At 37.9% G+C, this 20,860-nt stretch overlaps 1 protein-coding gene and 1 pseudogene across 8 annotated transcripts in view; one reads left to right on the top strand and one right to left on the bottom strand.

The window, feature by feature from the left end:
- The window catches only part of KIAA1217 (KIAA1217 ortholog), a 749,802-nt gene that overhangs the window by 361,621 nt on the left and 367,321 nt on the right, over positions 1–20,860 (bottom strand). Inside the window, exon 1 of one of the 8 annotated variants that reach the window (XM_074324915.1) lies at positions 19,407–19,802. The exons of 6 other annotated variants lie outside the window; for them this stretch is intronic. The gene's annotated coding sequence lies outside the window, so the exon portion shown is untranslated. Of the gene's footprint in view, positions 1–19,406; positions 19,803–20,860 lie in introns of those variants that run through there. One more of the 8 variants, XM_074324917.1, reaches the window with a different exon arrangement.
- Positions 12,728–13,567, top strand: LOC109459583 (AP-3 complex subunit sigma-1; annotated as a pseudogene).

Below are 20,860 nucleotides of genomic sequence, written 5' to 3'. Positions count from 1 at the left end.
TACCCCACTTTGAAATTTCGTATCTATTAGAACTAGAAGCTTCGGTAGAAACTTATTTAACATCCTGTTAGACAAGCTAGAACATAGCTAGTTATACAAACAGCCTAAAGGAGACTGTATACTGCTTGAGGGCAGAGACAATATCTGATTCATCTTATTATCCTTCACAGCATCTAAAATTGAGCACGCTCTCTAACAGATAACACGTAGCTATAGCTTCCTGGAATGGGCATGCTTGGGCCTGTATTTTCTTATAGCTACTAGCATTCAGAACCAACCATACGGCTATTTGCACATGCCAATTCAAAACTATTGAAGATGTGACAGAGAGTGGTCTGTTGTTTATCAAATCCTGTTTATTTTTCCTTCTAGCAACCATCTATGTTTCATTTCTCAGTCTTCCTTGCAATTAGTTCGGTGAAGTCATAGGATTGAGTTCCAGCCAATGGGATGAGGGGAAAAATGACATCCACCGCTTTCAGGTCTGGTCCCAGAAGACCTCCTGGGAAGTCCTCTATGACTTGCTCCCATTGGTGGGTTGAATGTAGCGAAGGCAGGAGCCCTAGAAGTAGCAAAGCCACACATTGTATGTTGCCTGGGTCCCTAAATGACTGCGTAGAGCACAGCCCTTGCATTGTCCTCACCCTCACACCATTGGACAATGTTGTAAGTTATAAACACACCTTGCTAGTGATAAGCCACTGATATGTGGAGACTGTTTGCTATAAAACGATGCCCACTGACACAGAGGACTAGATTCTAATAACATACCCATACAAGTAACCGAGGGAAATTCTCCCAGGAACAATTTTCTCAACTCTCCAGAGAAAGTGCCAAAAGTGTATTTCCCTGAGTTCCAAGTAACGTGATATATTTCTTCCTGTGACAGTCACATGCCTCCACCTAAAATATAAGTCTCATTGCTCTTTTTAGGTTAAGTGATTTCATTTTTAGTTAAAAGAAATGAATAGCACAATTATTTCCTTCTTTGATCATCTTCTCAGAAAGAACAGCCTTGTAGGCTTAGAATTCATTTTTAATTAAAAAATTGTTACTGGGTATGAAGGTGTGGAGGGGGCATAATTATGAAATGCTAACTTAGGGACTTGGCCTCTTTTCCAAAGGTCTGCAGATCAGGATGTGGTAGGATGAATTTTTGGAGTAGGAAAAAGACAAGTTCATTCAACCATGCAAATTAAATTACAAGACTTGGAATCATTATTTCTGTGAAAATGTGATCTCCATACTGTGTTAGTTCTGACATTCTTTTCAGATTTTCACCACTTGGCCTTTAAATAACATAGGATCAGTAAAATGTCTCTGGCAAAAGATGATGTATTAAACTCCAAAGTTAAATTTGAACATCTTTGCTTCAGTTTTCCAAAATTAAAAATACCTCAAATGAAATACCATGTAATCAAAGAACAAGGAACTATTATTGACAAGTGTGAAATCCAGGTCTATGGAGCTTAAATTAGTTTCCATATCCACCTTGAATCTCAGTGTGTTATCCTATTTTTAATAAAATATAAGGAAAGTGATTGCATATTTTCTACTATTACCTGTTTCCATATTCAATAACACTGAACTATAATAATTGTTTATGTTTTAACTAAATTTATTCATGTAATAATCTAAAGATATATATTCTCATTTCTCTATGAGAAAGAACTGTTAGGCTGTCACATCAGTCTTGAAAAACGAACTTTTTTATCTTTTAGGTATACCGAGACAAGATGGAAGCTTGCACCCATAGATTAAAGGACTTCAGTTTAAAGAGTTGTGACCACCAGTTGCTGCATTGATTTCATAATGGCCTTTGGTATTATTGAGGTAACCACAAAATAACTGGAGGTCTTATAGAAAAATTGCTGGAAAAGTTGATGATGATGATTAATCTTGTTACTGAAAACATATTCGAATGACAGTAAATTTAATGAGAACTTACCACATGCCAGTCACTAGGTGCAAACAAAAGTAATTCCAATGGAATTTGTTCTGATTTTTCAGGAGCAGCTGAATAATTGTCTGTTTGGGGTAGTTCCTGGATGTTTATTTCTTTGTAATTTACAGTTCTTAAAGTACAATGCAGGAACTCAGTGGTACTCAGCCACATCTACGTTTGAGGTATACATGTGCTAGAAGTTCATTTAGGAAGTTGGATACCACCACCATCATTAACTACTGTGATATTGATCATGCAAATTAAAGGTTCATGAATTCATACAAGCTGCTACAGGACATGAAACCTGGTAACTGCCTTAAAGTAGTCTATAATTTGGTATCCAGCAAAATAATGAAACATTAGCCTTCCCAATGCATGCCAATTACACATTCTTTTATATAGGAAATAAGTGCTGCTTAAGTTATAGAATGTCTTTGAAGTCATAACACTTTAAATAACCCAATAATCCCAATCAAGGGAGTTTTTATTGAAAGGTTGAGTTATAACTTACACACTGAAGGCAGAGGGGGTGTGAACAGAAACATTTTTGTGTGACAGATGGAAGCAGAGAATGATCGACAAGTTTCTAAAATAGTCTGTAGATGCTAAGGACACAGACCTATTGGAAAGGACGAAGGAGGCAGAGGGGTCAGAAGTAATATGGGAAAAGGTGTATGGGCAGAGACCCATGAAACCTGTGATCATGAATGTGGACCTGATTAAGACTAATCATGAGCCAGTGGAATGCCACGAAAGAGGAAAGCAAGCAGAGCTTAATGCAGAACTAAGCACTGGATGACCAATCCGGACAGGATGAAAGGAAGTTCAAGCCAAGTGTCCAGGGATGGGAAAAGGGTAGTTATAAAGTAAGCGAGACAGAGAAGTAGGAGCGATAGGATACAGATACTTAGGACAAGGAATAGTAGTACCAATAGTACCAATCATATAGTAGATAGTTGTTTAAAACCAAGGTCAACAATGGGACTGGGGGAAAATATCAGTTTTAGAATAAAAAATTAATGATTATATAAAGACATTTAAAGTATTTTTATTAAATATGTCTTCATAGTCACTCATGCCCCTTAGCAGTATAAAGTCTATATATACCAATAACCAAATGAGACCTCCAAGTGCCTTTTCAAACATCAATGTTGAGGTATTAGAGAAGGAGCGTGATCCCTCCCGTGGGCCCCGGGAACTTACTAATTTTACTTTACAATTGTTAAATTGTGTTTTGATTAGATAATAATCTACGAATAAAGCCAACAGGAGCAAACGTATAACTGCTACTTGATTTCAGTGCCCATGTTTGCATTTATGATCTTGCTGGCAACACGCAGCACAGATATAATAGGAAAAGGATGCATCCGAGTATACACACACTGTAAAAAGATTCTGCATATATTTTTTCAACTTATTTCAAACTCAAAACAAAAGTTTACCCACTATTTACTGATTTTTAGTGACCTCATGTGTCTGACATTTTGAACAAATACAATAAAGAGGTAATGACTATGAGTTCTTCATTCTGCTTCTCTAAGCCACTTGTAAGAGAAGTGTAAGACACATAACTGAAAGTTTACATTACAAAAACAAAGATGTCAGAAATCCTAAGGCAGAAACACACGTATCAGGGTGCTCCCTGTATTTCTGATCGGCTCGATATGGCCCTCCTCCAACACTTCATCTCACTTGACCTCAGGCACAATGAGACTGCTTCCCTATACATAGAGGGCAAGGTTGACTTTACTTGAAGAATGTCCTCAGACTAAACTTTAGGCAAAGTAGGGTTAATTCAGATTGTCATGAAAAGGATTATCTTGCCTTTCAGGGCCAGGTCAGTGAGTGCCTTAGCTATGACAGCTTAGGTAATAACACCAAACATGCAGTGTAATTTGGCTAAGAATTATTAATGCCTTTTACGAAACTATTAGTGACTGTTTCATCTCAAGACTTTGGCCCTAGCTTTTCCTGGTTTAAGCTTGATAAGCTTGGAGCTTGAAGCTCTGTCTTAATGGGTTGTGGAAGACCGTGTTCCATTTCTCCTAGGACTTCATGCTCATTAGTCACAGAGGCCAATTAAAAGCTTTGTTAGAGTACTGTTAGAGTACTGGAGGAATGCACCACAGCACACGGAGAGACCCGGAAGCCCCTTTCACATATATCATGGATGAATGAGTCTCTGTGGCATGGCAAGCCACACGTCAGTAGATCATGAGCATGAGCAGACAGGACCAACAAAAGCAGCACAAAAATTTCGAAGTCAGCACTTTCTGGAGCCAGCCCTTTTCATTCCAACTGATAAGGATTTAGACATTTTGATTAGCCTTGCAGATCTTAGTCATTTTAAATGACAAACACATTATAATTATTTTTAAAGGCAAGTTATATAATCTAGGGGACAGCCCATGCTTGATAATTTTCTAGAAATGATTAATGGACCCTTGTATATCTCTCCTGTGACCATGAGGGGTCAAGTTGAGGTTAACATCCTGGCAAACCACTTAGGATCTAGAAGAACCACTATTTTGGTAGGGATTATTGCCATTGTAAACCACTGACAGGGCTTGAAATGATAATTCTTAATTAAGAAAATAAAACAACTCAGCATCTGTGCTCTGATCTTGCAGCTAACAACTGACAGCACCCCAATCCAAACACAGAATGAAATTCAGCCAAGAGATGGATTTATTTTTGTAATAATTTGTCTTAGATATTTAATCTAAAATAATGTGGTGAGGCTTCAGAAATAACTTTGGGTATCAAGTGTTGAAAGAATATTTTCTCTATTTTTTTAAATGAATCTTTTGCTTTTATTTCAACTGTGTCCTATTACTGACTTATTATTAACTTGTTGCTTCCAAAGAGAATTTTGAGGGAAAAATACCTCAAAATTATAGCCTGTTCAAGGGAAGTAATAAAAACTTCCAAAAGTGTATATTTTGAAACATATCATGTTTACACAGCAGTCAATAATTAACTGTCTTTAATCAAATAAATATTTTGTTTGGTAGCGTACTCTTTGACGTGTCATAAAAATTATATGTGGACAAATCAGATCAAGAAATATTAACAGAAAAAAAAAGTTGAATACAGTCCACTTCGTATCTATGAACTTGCTAGGGTGCCATGGTGAGTGGTAGAGAGAACTAAAGAGTATCCTGAAGAGACTGTGTAACATTGATACCTAGAATTTGGTCACAAAGCTACACACAGGCTATACGATTTACTGGGAAATATCTCAAATTAGAAAAATCACAGAATTCTAGAGCTAGAAAGAGCTTAGGGTTTTTATTAAAATCTTTTTAGAAAATGTTGTCATCCTGATCTCTCAATAAGGAAAAGCAAAAGACATTTGTTCTATTTCTGAAAATATTTGTTCCTCTACAGCACACTCCTTGAAAATTTTCTCACAGTAGGATACAACCCCACCCTCCCCCGCAACCTGTTGTTCTCAACACACCAGGCTGTGGCTGAATTTATTGGAGAAGTTCAAAGGAATGTAATTCCACAGCAGTTATATAGCAAAACATTCCAGGTTACATTAGTTTAATAACTTCCAAGCTGATTTTTGAACATCCTACATTTCTACAGAAGCCAGCAAAGAAACTTTGCATGGGGAATATGATTTGTGAAATTCTTAGGCTTCTTTCTTAAAAGTCAAAAGGGCCACAGTAGGACTTCTTGTTCTGAAATTTTTCTCAAGAAAACCTGAAAACTCTACCACTACAATTGCTTAGAAATAACAGATAAAAATACATCATTCTTTCACCTGCATGACTGAACTTGTAATAAAAGAGAGAGAGGGAGTAGAGGGGAGGAAAGAGAGGACCAGGTGTAAAATATGGGGATCTGAACAGCAGTGTGGTAATGGCACAAACAGATACTGACCTGCATTAAGGGGGCTGATGGAATTCAGTAACCTAGAAACTTGGATTTAAATTCCTGTGTAGGAGTAGGGGACACGTGAAACTGTCCCAGCAAATGGAAACAATAATGAAGTCTATCTGCCTATAGCTATATACAAAGTGAAGAGAAAAAAATAATATTCATTCAGAATTTATATCCAGGGTTATGTGTGGCCCAGGAACCACTAAAATCAAGAAATTAGACTAAGAATTCATCCTAGGACACTAAGCAAAAATAAATGCAAAATATCTCTGATGGTCAGGCCATATCTATTCTGGCTGCATATTTTTATGCAGTATTGCCCACTGATAATAAACCCATAACCCTAAATTACAAATCACACAAAGAAACAATTCACCAGAAGAATGATATCACCAGACACAACAAATAGAATATTCTCTGAAATTTAGGAACTTTAGATAAATGAGGAAAATAACAGATTATTTTTAACATAAATTTTAAATGACTAAGACTAAAGGGAATACAAACTGCATGAAAAGAAAACCACACTATTAAAATAATAGACCCTCTAGAAATGAAAGTGATAGCAATTGAATGAAAAACCCAATGGACAGGTGAACAGCTATTATATGTAGTTGCAATTGAACAATCAATGGTCTGAAAGACAGCTTTAAGAACATAACTCAGAATGCAGTACAGTGAAATAAAGGGATAAATATAAATTTAAGAGACAGAGAGCATAAAATGAACAAAAAAATGCAACGTGTCTAATTTATTAAAGTTTCAGAAAGAAAATACAATTAAGAAGCATTAATATTCAAAGATATATAACTGTATATGTCCCAGTTATATATATTAAATATGTGATTGCTATGATGTAAGAAGAAATCAAGATAAATAAAAGACAACTCCACAATCAGATATACCGGAGTGGAACTGCAGACCAACAAAGACAAAAGAGATCTTAAAAGCAACTATAGAAAAAAAGTATTCTATTTATCAAGGGTAACAATTGGACAATAGCAGACTTATAAAAAGCTAAGATAAGAAACAGAAATAAATATTTTAGAATAAGATAAACAACTGCCAAAGTACAATAATATGACCAACTAAATTATTGTTTGACTATTGAGGATATTTGCCGATTATTAACAGAGATATTCTAGAAAACCAAAAATTGTGTTAGTTGAAAAAAATCAACTAATAAATACATAAAATTCTTGTAAGACTTATTTAAAAAGAAAGAAAGGGAAAGAGCAAATGTCTATATTACTATGGAAAAGGGGGGCATAACTACAAATAAGGCAGAGATTTTTAAAAGGTGAATACAAAGAATGATTTTATGTCAATGCACTTGAAAATCCAGTCAAAATGGTCAATTCACGTTAAATGTAATTCACAATTACTCAAGAAGGAAGAGAAAACAAGATTAATAATGAGAATCACTAAAGTAATCACTAAATCACTAGTTACACACACACACACACACACAACAGCCCTAGGATTCTTTCAGACAAGTTCTATTAACTTTCAAAGTGAAAGTAATTCTAATCTTTATAACCTTTTCCATAAAATATAATAACTTGCTAATCTTTTTAATTTATAAAAAGATACACTTGATGTAAAGTCTCATTTATGAATGTAAAACTTCTAAGTAAAATACTAGCAAACAAAATTTAGAATGAAGATTTAAAAAATTATCATAAAGTAGAAGTTACCCTAGATAGGATGGTTTAATTTTAGAAAACATACAATTCAGCAATTAGCACATAAAAAGAGAAAAACCATAAATTCACCTCAATAGATGCAAGAAAATATTTGACAGAATTCAAAATAATTCCCTGATAAAACCTTCAATCAAACAAGGAATAGAAGGAAACTTTCTTAATCAGATAAAAGATATCATCCACTGAAAACCCAAGAAAATATAGTACTTAATGGTGAAAAGTCAGGGGCATTTAACATAAAAGCTGGGACAAGACAGTATGCCTGCTGTCAATGCTTCTATTTAACATTGCACAGGAGGTCCTAACCATAATAGCAAGAGGAGAAAAAGAAATAAATATGTAAATATAACTAAATAAAATATTTAATTTATACTCAATTAAATAAATCAAAATAAAATATAAACATTACAAAAGGATGAAAAGAACTGTCATTATTTGCATATATAATGATTATTTATTTAGCAAATCCAAATAATATACAAACTCTTAAAACTAATAAAGAGTTCAACATGGATGGAAACAAGAATTAAAAATCTATTATGGGGCCGGGCCAGTGGCTCAGGTGGTTAGAGCTCCGTGCTCCTAACTCCGAAGGCTGCCAGTTCGATTCCCACATGGGCCAGTGGGATCTCAACCACAAGGTTGCGAGTTCAATTCCTCGACTCCCGCAAGGGATGGTGGGCAGTGCCCCCTGCAACTAAAATTGAACATGGCACCTTGAGCTGAGCTGCCATTGAGCTCCCGGATGGCTCAGTTGGTTGGAGCGTGTCCTCTTAACCACAAGGTTGCCGGTTTGACTCCCGCAAGGGATGGTGGGCTGTGCCCCCTGCAACTAGCAACGGCAACTGGACCTGGAGCTGAGCTGCGCCCTCCACAACTAAGACTGAAAGAACAACAACTTGAAGCTGAACAGAACCCTCCACAACTAAGATTAAAAGGACAACAACTTGACTTGGACAAAAGTCCTGGAAGTGCACACTGTTCCCCAATAAAGTCCTGTTCCCCTTCCCCAATAAAATCTTTAAAAAAAAAAAAAAAAAATTATTATGTTTCTATGAACCATCAGCAAATAGTTAGGATATTTCAGAAAAAAATTGACAATAAAAATAAACCACTTCAATAATAATTATAAAGTACCTAGCAATGAACCTAACAAAAGCATGGAAGATTTTTTTCAGGGAAAATTATAAAATATATGGAGAGACATGAAAATAAGCTTATATAATGGAGAGCTAGATTATGTATGTGAAGGGGGAGACTCAATATTTAGATGTAGAAATCATCCCCCAAATAATCTATACATTCAATGCAATTAGAACCAAAATCCTAACATTGGTTTTCATGTAACCCAAAATGATGATGCATATACATTCATATGGTAAATATTCAAGAATAGGCAAGATATGTTTGTGGAAAAAGAGTGAAAAGGGGTTCATTTATTATAAGGTTATAATAATTAAAACTGTGGTATTATTTTGTAATATAGACATGATGTATTATATACATATGTGTAATATACACATGATGTATTATCATGTGTATATGTACACTTGAAACCTATGTAATTTTACCAACCATTATCACCCTAATACATTTAATTAAAAAAAAACAAAGTGGGGGCCAGCCTGGTGGCTCAGGTGGTTAGAGCTCCATGTCCCTAACTCCAAAGGCTGCCGGTTCGATTCCCACATGGGCCAGTGGGCTCTCAACCACAAGGCTGCCAGTTCAATTCCTCGATTCCCGCAAGGGATGGTGGGCTGTGCCCCCTGCAACTAGCAACAGCAACTGGACCTGGAGCTGAGCTGTGCCCTCCACAACTAAGATTGAAAGGACAACAGCTTGACTTGGAAAAAAGTCCTGGAACGACACACTGTTCCCCAATAAAGTCCTGTTCCCCCTCCCCAATAAAAAATCTTAAAAGAAAAAAAAGGGGTATTATTAGAAGATCCAAGATGGAGTAGATAAACCCTGTGCTTGCCTCATCCTGTGAACACATCAAAATTACAACTAAATTATAAAACAATCAACCTGGAGAAGCATTTGAAATCTAGCAGAACAGAAGTTTTATAACCAAGGATATAAAGAAGAAGCCACGTTGAGACTGGTAGGAAGGGCAGAGATGTGAAATGGGCTGGCCCCAAACCTCCACTATGGCAGATGAAAATTGGAAGGGCTATCTGGGCCACAGAGGTTCCCCATGGAGAAGCACGGGACCCCAGCCCCACACCAGCCTCCCCAGCCTGGAGTACAGGTGCTGGGAAGAAGAGCCCCCACAACATCTGGCTGTGAATAACAGTGGGGATTTTGACTGTCCAGGTGGGATGGAAAACTGAGGGAAACCCAGACATCCTCTTAAAGGGTGCACACAGACACTCACCCTGGGTTCTGGCAGAGGGACGGTGACTCTGGAGGCACTGGAGACATATGGGAAGAGACTGAGTTGTGTAATTTTAGGGCAAGGACTGGAGGGACAGTCCCTATTTTCCCTGTGTGTGGCCTTTTTTTTAATGTAGCTGGCCAGCCGGCAGGCCCATCTTTCCTGTGTTGAGACCTACCCCACAGGCCAAATCTGAATCTGATTGGCCTGGTGAGCTATACTGTTCCACTCTGCTGACTCACTGAGACCCTGCCTCACCCAACTTGCATACCACAGGAGGCTTTATCAGCAACTGAACCTTATCAGAGCCAGCAGGTAGCAGGAGGCCTCGGAGTGTCCTGGCTTTTTGTGGAGCTACCCTAGACCCAGTACTGGTGGCAGCCATTCTCAGTTCACAGTGTGGGCTCTCCCACATGCCTCCAGATACAGTACAAGCAGTGGTTCACTTTGTAGCTCCTACCAGGTACTCCTTGGCCAGTCACAGGCATTGGGTGACCTGGGCCTGCATGGGAGCCCCTCCCGAGAGGCCCCAGAACAAACATACTTGGAAGTTAGTTTCAGACCACAGCAGAACACCACCCAATTAGCCCTACAAGTAGCACACACAAAGGGTGGTCTCAACAGGCACCAGAGCCCACTGGGCCGAGTCCTACAACATGGGGTAAGCTCCCCACACAGCAGCCCATAAGCTGTGGATGTGGGCAAACCCCACAGCCAGTCAGCCTGAGGGTCAATACCACCTACTGACATGCTAACAGCAATCAAGGCTCAAATATAACAGGAGGCCACACACAGCACACACAAGGGATACTCCTGGAGCACCCAGCTCAGGTGACCAAGGAGACTGTGCCACTGAGCTTCATAGGATACCTACTAAATAAGGCCACCTGGCCAAAGCTGGGAGACACAGCAGCCCTACCCAATACATAAAAACAAGCAGAGAGGCTGCCAAAATGAGGAAACAAAGAAATACATCCCAAATGAAAAAACAGGATAAAACTCCAGAAAAAGAACCAAACAAAATGGAGGCAAGCAACCTACTAGATACAGAGTTCAAACAATGGTTATGAGGACGCTGAAAGAACTTAGTGAGAACTTCAACAAAGAGATAGCAAGCATAAAAAAGGACATAGAAACCATTTAAAAAAACACCACAGTCAGAAGTGAAGAGTACAGTAACAGAATGCACTAGAAGAAATCACTAGCAGACTAGATGAAGCTGAGGATCGAATTAGTGATTTGAAAGGCAAGGTAGCAGAACACAACCAATCGGAAGAGGAAAAAGAAAAAAGAATCAAAAAAATGAGGAGAGTTTAAGTGACCTCTGGGAGAACATCAAGTGTAACAACATTTGCATCATTGGGATACCAGAAAGAGAAGAGAGAAAGCAAGGGATTGAGAACCTATTTGAAAAAATAACGACTAAAAACTTTCCTATCCTGGAGAAGGAAATAGACATACAAGTCCAGGAAGTGCAGAGAGTCCCAAACAGGATGAACCCAAACAGGCACACATCAAGACACATTATAAAATGTTAAAGACAAAGAGAGAATCCTAAAAGCAGCTACAGAAAAGCAGTTAGTTACCTACAAGGGAGCTGCCATAAGACTGTCAGCTGATTTCTCTGGAGTTCTTTTATTTTTTATTAATTTTGCTTTTTTTAAAGAGGGCACAGCTCACAGTGGCCCATGCAGGGATCGAATTGGCAACCTTGGTGCTACCAGCACCATGCTCTAACCAACTGAGCTAACTGGCCACCCCTCAGCTGATTTCTCAACAGAGACTTTGCAGGCTAGAAGGGATTGGCACAAAATATTCAAAGTGATGAAAAACAAGGACCTACAACCAAGATTACTCTACCCAGCATAGCTACCGGTATCATTTAAAATTGGAGGACAGATAAAGAGCTCACCAGAGAAGAAAAAGTTAAAGGAGTTCATGACCACTAAACTGGTATTGCAAGGAATGCTGGAGGAATTTCTTTAAGATGGAAAAAAAAAAGATAAAAAATATGAATAAAATGGCAATAACTACCTATCTATCAATAATTGCTTTTATGTAAGTGGATTAAACCCCCCAATAAAAAACACAGGGTGACTGAATGGATAAGAAAACAAGACCCTTACATATGCTGCCTACAAGAAACTTCAGATTGAAAAACACACAGACTAAAATAAAGGGATGGAAAAGTTATTTCATGAAAATGGAAACAAACAAACAAACAAAAAGCTGGGGCCACAAAACTAATACCCGACAAGATAGATTTCAAAACAAAGTCTGTAACAAGAGACAAAGAAGGACCCAGTGATCCCACTTCCTGGCATTTATCCGAAGAAACTCAAAAGGCTACTTTTAGGGAACATGTGTATCCATATGTTCATGGCAGCATTGTTTACAATGGCCAAGATGTGGAGGCAGCCTAATATCCATCGATGGAAGAATGGATAAAGAGGAGGTGGTACATGTATATAATGGAATATTGCTCGGCCATCAATGAGAATGGGTTCTTGCCATCTGTGGCAGCATGGATGGACCTGGAGGGTATTGTGCTGAGTGGAGTAAATCAGACAGAGAAAGACAGATACAATGTGATTTTGCTTATATCTGGAATCTACGGAACAAAATAAACAAACGAAAGAGAAGTACACTCATAGATACAGAGAACATTTTGATGGTTGCCAGATGAGAGTTGGGGGTGAGTGAGAAAGGGATAGGGATTAAGAAGTACAGATTGCTGAGGTGGGGAAGGATCGCCAGTGAGACCTGAGGCGAGGCCCCCAGCGCCCACCCGGTCCGCTCAGCTCAGCAATGATCAAGGAGGTCCTCGTCTCCAAGTTGTACCAGCCTTACAGTGAAGATACACAACAGCAAATCATCAGGGAGACATTCCATTTGGTAGCTAAGAGAGATGACAATGTTTGTAATTTCCTAGAAGGAGGATTATTAATTGGAAGATCTGACAACAAACTGATTTATAGACATTATGCAACATTATATTTTGTTTTCTGTGCCGATTCTTCAGAAAGTGAACTTGCCATTTTAGATCTAATTCAAGTATTTGTGGAAACATTAGACAAGTGTTTGGACAATGTCTGTGAACTGGATTTAATTTTCAATGCAGACAAGGTTTGCAATATTCTCGCAGAAAGGGTGATGGGGGAATGGTACTGGAGACCAACATGAATGAGATTGTTACACAAATTGAGGCACAAAATAAACTGGAGAAATCTGAGGCTTAGCGGGAGCTCCAGCCTGAGCTGTATCAGCTGTAAAGAATATGAACCTTTTATAAAACTGAAAACAACAAAGGAACAAGACAAGCAAATGAAGAAACAAAAACTCATAGACACAGACAATAGTTTAGTGGTTATGAGAGGGTAAGGGGGGAGGGGGGTGGGAGATGAGGGTAAAAGGGATCAAATATATGGTGATGGAAGAAGAACTGACTCTGGGTGATGAACACACAATGGGATTTATACATGATGTAATACAGAATTGTACACCTGAAATCTATGTAACTTTACTAACAATTGTCACTCCAATAAACTTTAATTAAAAAAAAAGAATACGAATCTTCCTGAGAGCCGAAGAAATATTAACATTGGTAACATCAGTATGAAAGTGCCAAAACTGCCCTCTTTTAAATAAAAAATTTAAAAGGCCACTCCCAGGTAAAAATCCAGGGGAAAAGTCATGTATGTTTACCATTCAGTTGTTTACCAAAAATAGAGGAGGAGAGTCTTAACTTTTGCTCTTGGATTTAAGTCAAGGTACTGTATAAAAGCTGTGTAAAATCAGTATGGTGGTTCAATATTGCTTTTCTTGCTCAGTGATGTTGAAGAAATTGAGTAGTTCTGGAGTGATTTTGTCTTTCTTTTTTTTTTTTCTAAATTGCTTTCTGATGCCCACCTAAGGCATGCCTCTCTATATATTGGCTACTACTGTATGTCGAAAAGTGTTTGAGACATTTCTTTAAATTATGTACAACCCATAATGTTGATGTTTTGTATGGATCACAGATGCAACATTCCTTAATGCTTTCTGTTATTTGTCACAATTGTTTTTTAAAGAACCAAGTATGTATTGCATGAAAACATTACGACCCTTTTCTCTTAGTTTAAATAAACTCAAAGGTAACTGGATTTCTAAAGAAAAAAAAAAGAAGTACAAATTATTAGTTACAAACTAATCATGGGGCTGTAAACTACAGCAGAGGGAATATAGTCAATAATATGGTAATGACTATGTATAGTGCCAGGAGGGTATTAGACTAGTCAGTGGGATCACTTCTTGATTTATATAAATGTCTAACCACTGTGCTGTACACCTGAAATTAATATAATATTGAATGTCAATTCTAACTGAAAAATCAAAAAGGGGGTTGAAATCTCAAGGGGAATAAGAGGTCCAAATTTCTAAGTAATAAACAAGTAAGTCACAGGGATGTAATATACAGCATAGGGAATATAGTCAATAATATTTTGATAGTGTGGTACAGTGTCAGATGGTTGCTGGACTTACCATGTTGATCACTTCTTTAGGTATATAAATGTTGAATAATTATTGTGTACACCAGAAAATCATACAACATTATATGCTAACTATATTTTTAATAAAAAGTTTTTTAAAAGCTGCGGTATTAGTACAAGGATAGATTGAAGAAAAAAAGACATATGGGGGCTCAATAGCATTAAATATCACTGGGAAAAGAGATTTTACTGGGACAATTATTTATATATAAAAAAGAAAATTTGATTAATACATCACACTATACAGAAATCTAAATTCTAGGTGGATTAAAGATCTCATTGGGAAAAAAAGTATAATTGTAAAACTTTCAAAGAAAAGATAGAAAAGTAATTTTATTAAAATATTTAAGGTTTCCCAATGTACAATCCGTGAAGACAATTATTGACAGATTTAACTATATTAAAAAATTTAAATTTCTGTATGATGAAAGATACCACAAATAAGTGAAAAGATAACTTACTGACTGGGGTAGATATTTTCAAGTCTTATGCCCCCTCTCACAATTACTCCAGAATATAAAGAAAGTGACTACAAGTACACAAGAAAATACAATTAAAGGAAAAAAAGTGGGTAAAATATATCACACATAATTTTCAATTGGAATGCTCAATAACATTATGCAAATATACTTAGCTTCACCAGTAATGAGACAGTCCTTACACCCAAGAGATTAGCACAACAGAATATTTGATTATACCAAGTATCAGAAAAGATGTGGGGGAACAGAAATGCTAAATCGGTGGTTCTTAACCCTAGTTGTACATTAGAATCACCCGGGGAACTTTAAAACACATGCCAGTCTTGGCTTCCATCCTCACAGATTCTGATTTAATTGGTCTGAGGTGAGACTTAGGCATTGATAATTTTTAAAAGCTCCCCAGATGATTCTTTTCTGCAGCAGGAGTTTGAAACTACTGTTTAACACTGTCGGTGGTTGAACAAACCCATTGAGTTTGGAGAGCCAGTAAAGGGAAGATGTAGGTCCCTATGACACAACAATTCAACTTCTAGGTGACTCGGCTTGACGAATTCTTGCACCAGTGTAAAAGGATACATGCAGGGATCATGGCAGTACTGTCGTATATAGCAAAACTGCAGGGATCACCTCAATTTCCTCAATAGAAAAATGGATAAATCAGCCTTGGATTATTTATGCAATGTGATGCTATCCTGCAGTTATAATAAATGGACGCGGTACCTATGTATCAACATGGCTACATCTCCAAAACAATATTGAATTAAAAACAGCTATAAAAGAATATGGACAATGCTTTATATATTTTAAAAATTGAACACAAATCAATAGTATAACGACAAATAGATATAACCATGTATAGATATTTCATGTCTGGATCTTATTACCCACTTCCCCCACACTCACATAGTAAAAATACTAAAATATCTATTGGAATAACATATAACAATCTTAGGATAATTATCTCTTGTGAGGGAAAGAGGGGGAAAAGAAGGAAGCAGTGCTTTGACTGTATTTGTGATGTGTTTCATTTTACTTTATATCTAAACTGAAGATGGTAAATGACATCTTGGTTGTGGATTTGCAGATAAGTATCATATGATTTTTGTATGTTTTGGGATATTTTATATTAAAATATTTAAGTCAAAAGAGCAATGCAATTGGTATAATTATGGGGGCATATATTATTTTTTAATCATTGAAAAAATATTTTTAGACATAGAACTAAAAAGTAAACCAAAAAAATGCATTGGCTATGGAGGCCAGAAGTTACAATTCTCATTCTATTTTTGCAGCTAATTAGTAATGTGCAAAACATCTCACTACACTGGCTTCAGTTTCCTCATACATAGTGTAAAGGAGTTGGATAAGATAATCCAAAACCCATTCTAACTTCAAATGTCTGTGAGTCTAAAGTTGTAAGAAGATAGTGTTTCTGAACTCAATTTTTCTCTCTCCTTGGACACCAACTTCAAAGTATATACTCACTCACACTAGATCAGTCCATTTGTTCCCAAACTATAATCAAGGACTATCCCAGAAAGTGATGTCCTAAGAGGTATTCAACAATCACTGAATCAAAGATATAATAAAGATAGCAAATTCACTGAAAATGTTTCCATGGAGTGGATTAGGAACAATATGAAAATAAAACAAAACAAAAAAATGACTTCCACTCTCATTTTATAAATGTACTGTTTCTTTGCTCATTTACTCATTGATTATTTCATATGCTGTTTGTCCTGTATAAACATCTACAAACCAGCGTATCCCAATTTGTCATATGTTAATAAAATTTTTATAACAGTAGATGTTATAATAAACTTTTCTTAAAATTTATGGTTTATGACTACAAAAAAATATGAACCCTCCCTCTCCACACCCACCATCTTCTGTTAATATGAAAAACTTTGTTCTATCTTTTAAGTGTCTTATTTGCTCCTAATTAGAACCTGGTCCAACACAAACAACTAAAACACATTTGCTCACTAATGTGCTGTTTTCTCCCCAGGATTTTGATGCTTTCAGCCAACAAGGTTTAATTTTAATTATCCCTGTAACCCTGCAGAAAGTGAAATACAGAGAAGCATAATGTGAGGTGAAGTCACACTTTACAAAGAGGCTAATGCAGAACAGAGAGAAATAAAATCCATTTTCAAAACATGTACCAAAAATTCACTGCTGAGATCCCAATTTCTCCTCCCACTCCAACCTAACCTGCTACTTATTCTAGGCTACCTATTTTCTGCCAGAAATGTTATCCATAAATTAAACTAATACAAAAATAATCCTGGACAATCCACAACCTTGGTAGTTATACATTTGAGTGAAAGAAATAACAATGACAACAACAAAACAAGAACACCAGATGCTAACTGATAGAACATTCTTGGATCGTTTTTGTTCTTCAGTCATTGAAATATGTGATTGAGGTTGCCTGTATTACAGGTAAGGTAAGGTAAGGGTTAATGCCGTAAGTGTCATAGAATATTTAATATCACACCTGGCAAAAGATGGTGGTCAGTACCTGTAAGATGTACCAGCACCACCATCATCATCGCCACCACCACCACCACCATCGTCCTCACCTGCTAGTGCCACAGGACATGGTACTTCAGATTTGTCCAGGACATAGGTTTATAAAAGAGCCACTCAAAGAAACCATTCCCTTTACAAAGGAAGGTGGTCCAAGGTTGCAGAGATGACCTGATGTCGTTTGAAATTGAGCAATATAATTCCCACTGGGGGGAAAAAGGCACAGAGGTTCATGCTCATGTAGTAGGCAGACAACAGGCCACTTAAAGAAAGCAACATTTATTGAACATTCTCTTAACTGGTCAGGGAGGAGCATGACAAGCAGGAAGCCCACCTTCCTCATGGCTCTCCTTTGTCGGGGGGCCAACACCAAAATCGCCATAGCTGATGGGTAGCCAGCATCCAGAGGGGAAAAGCACAAACCCTTACGCACAACTGAATCAGAAAGCAAGTAATTCCCCTGAAAGCAACAACCACCCTGGATGGTAAAGACCAGACTCATTTGGGTCCATTTTTCACAGTTCCCAGACCACCCGCTCCCTTTCAGGCCATCCAAGATGACACTGTCACCGCTAACTCTTTCAAAAGTGGGACACAGATGCCCGTGGTTCACAACAGGAGTTTGCCCTTGGACTACAACTAGCTGCTACACAACATGGAGGGGAAAATTTAAAGGACAGCTAGAGACGGTCTGGCAGATAATGATGTTTAACAGTAACAAGGCCAGTTCTGCGAGCACTGCCTTTGGCAACCAATAGTGAACAGGAATCATGTTTCTTAGAGGACAAGGCAGACAGTATCTAAAGACAAGAGGAAGTTGGAGGGAAGAATGCAACAGTCTCCATTCACGGAAGGGGCTTTCACCATTATCCTCCTGTTGAATGCATCATTTCAGACCACCTGGTCTAGAAAGCTGTGGCCCAGATGACAGCTTTAGTGGGGAAGTGGGGGAAGTGGGGTGCAGAGGAAGCACAGATCATCCCTATGTTCATTCTCACCCACATGTCAACCAGACAATACTTTGAAAGCAGCCAGCTCGTCCCCTAAATGATTGCTGGGAAAGGCAGCACGACATCTCCAGTAGCAGACTCATGATTTACAGCTACCACACAAGGAGGAGAGGAGGGTGGGCTGAGGGATGGGTGCTGGAAATTAGGAGTCCAGAGGGGAACAGAACATTATGGCCCCTTCTAGTTACCTCCCTGACTCCTTGCACACCACCCAACCACATCCTGCTAGATCAGCTTGACAACTCTGGGTCCTGGAGTCCTGAGCAGGCGCCAACAAACGGACAGCTGGAGCTCAATTTAATAGTGTAATCAAAGAAAGGCAACAGCAGCTGAAATATTTCAATGTTTCAATGCCCTTTTGACACAGAGTAAGTTGTTTTTTGTTTTTTGCTTTTTTTTTTTTTTTTTACATTTGCAACACAATTTCAGGGCATTTTCAACGGGTTCACAAGAGTCACAGTTTCAGCAAATTTTACTCTCAATTTACAGGTCCTTCAGCAAATTTTACTTGAGATTTACAGGTTCTTCAGCAACTCTACCTCAATATTCCAGAGACATTGACAAAAGTTGATTTGCTTGCTAGAGCAACAACGCTCTTTTCAGAAGACATTTTCAGTTGCTTACTTTCCAATCCAAAAATACAGTTTATATTACTGGAGGAAATGAGGCAGAAGATATTCATGTCAAACATTAATGAAATTACATGATTCTTGGCATAAAAACATCAACATTACTATAAATATGACCTGCTACTTGCTAACCAGTGTTATGAGCAGAGTACTCTGTACCTCATCTTGTAATTAATTTATGAGTTGGTAAATCATTTTACTTATATTTAGAGTCCAATTGATAACTTCATTGAGATTACAATATGCAAAAAAAGCTTATTAGGGGATTAAGAAGGAAGAAAAGAGAATAACAAAGACAAAGTACTCACTTGCAGTGATATTTTTCAAGTAATCCTGAATTTCAAATTTGGTTTAAGAGCGATGTCCCTAATCTGAGCTATACTCCTTTGATCCTCAGGGTAAACTCCATTCTTCCATAGGACACATCTTTGAGAAATCTTCCTTTTATATTTACTGGGAAGTAGTGAAAAACAAGACTGTCCTTAAAACAAAAAACGAAAAACCAAACCCACAAAGTCCAGAATGTAAGCCACAAAAGAAAACGAAAACTTCTCCAAAACCAATATCTAATTCAGAAGTGTCACTGCTCCCCTAACTCCGTCTGCAGGCGTCCTCTCGAATTCCTTGTGACATTTCTCATCATCCAGCCAGTGCTGTTTTACAGCCATGTGAGGATGTTTGAAGAGAGAGAAATGAACTCGTTCTCTGAAGTTCCTTGTAGTAAAGGAAAACATATGGAGGATTTCCTGCTGAGGATTCCCTACCGAGGCACAAATTCGAGGGGGTGTGGAATTTACTTGTTAAGGCTCTCGTTTCCTAGACTCAGCACTATCTGCTCAGCAATCAGCACGCAGGCGCAGCTGCAGCCTGTTCTGCAGAGAACTCTTCTTCTGAAACAACCAGGCACCGGAGACCACTCTAGGAAGGTCAACAGTATGCTAGTGCCCTGTTTGTCATAGCCCTTGTCTCAATCACATTTTACCTCTAGGACCAGATAAATGTCTGTGAGGACATTCTACTACTGAAATATAGGTTTCTTTTCGCATGTGTTTCCTACGTATGTCTTCTCCTCCTGATTGCTATCTGAGATACTTTCCAGGTGCGCACACTTCGTGAGCACGGTCCCGAAAATTAATTTAAAACGTTACCAGTGTTTTCTTTCCCTTTGCACCTCTTCCCCATTTGAAAGTATACTTCAGAGGGCAGCACATTTCAAAATACGTTATGAAGACACCGGTTGGCTTAGGAATACAAACTGCACATAGGAGGTAAACCGCATTCTACACAAGCCTCTCAAAGCTATAGCGGACTGCCCACTGACCCCACAGATAAATACTCTTTAGTTTGAAAAATAGAAACAGCTAATATCTCAAAATCTACCTTTAAAAGCACTATTTGGGGTTACTTCCTTCCCCATCCTCAACAGTGACGACACTACCGCCCATAAGGGGAGTTTTCCCCCTATTAATATAGCAATCCCATTCACAAAACATTAACCATGTAAGCTACAGCTTAGCTGTGTGGTGGGCTTAATAAAACTATTTTCAAAATTATATGGAAGAATGTTCTACATCAGAGGTCCACAGCTATCACCTATGGGACAAATCAGGCCCACAGCCAGTATTTGTAAATAAAGTTTTATTGGAACACAGTCACACCCATTTGTTCATATGTTGTCCATGGCTGCTTTCATGTTACAATGGCAACATTGAGTGGTTAAGACAAAGGCTGCGTGGTCCCCAAAGCCTAAAATATTTACTGT

The sequence above is a fragment of the Rhinolophus sinicus genome, linkage group LG02, assembly GCF_036562045.2.
Source record: "Rhinolophus sinicus isolate RSC01 linkage group LG02, ASM3656204v1, whole genome shotgun sequence".
NCBI classification, from domain to species: domain Eukaryota; kingdom Metazoa; phylum Chordata; class Mammalia; order Chiroptera; family Rhinolophidae; genus Rhinolophus; species Rhinolophus sinicus.
The sequence above is the reverse complement of the archived record's forward strand: the minus strand, read 5'-3'. Positions and strand labels throughout refer to the sequence as shown.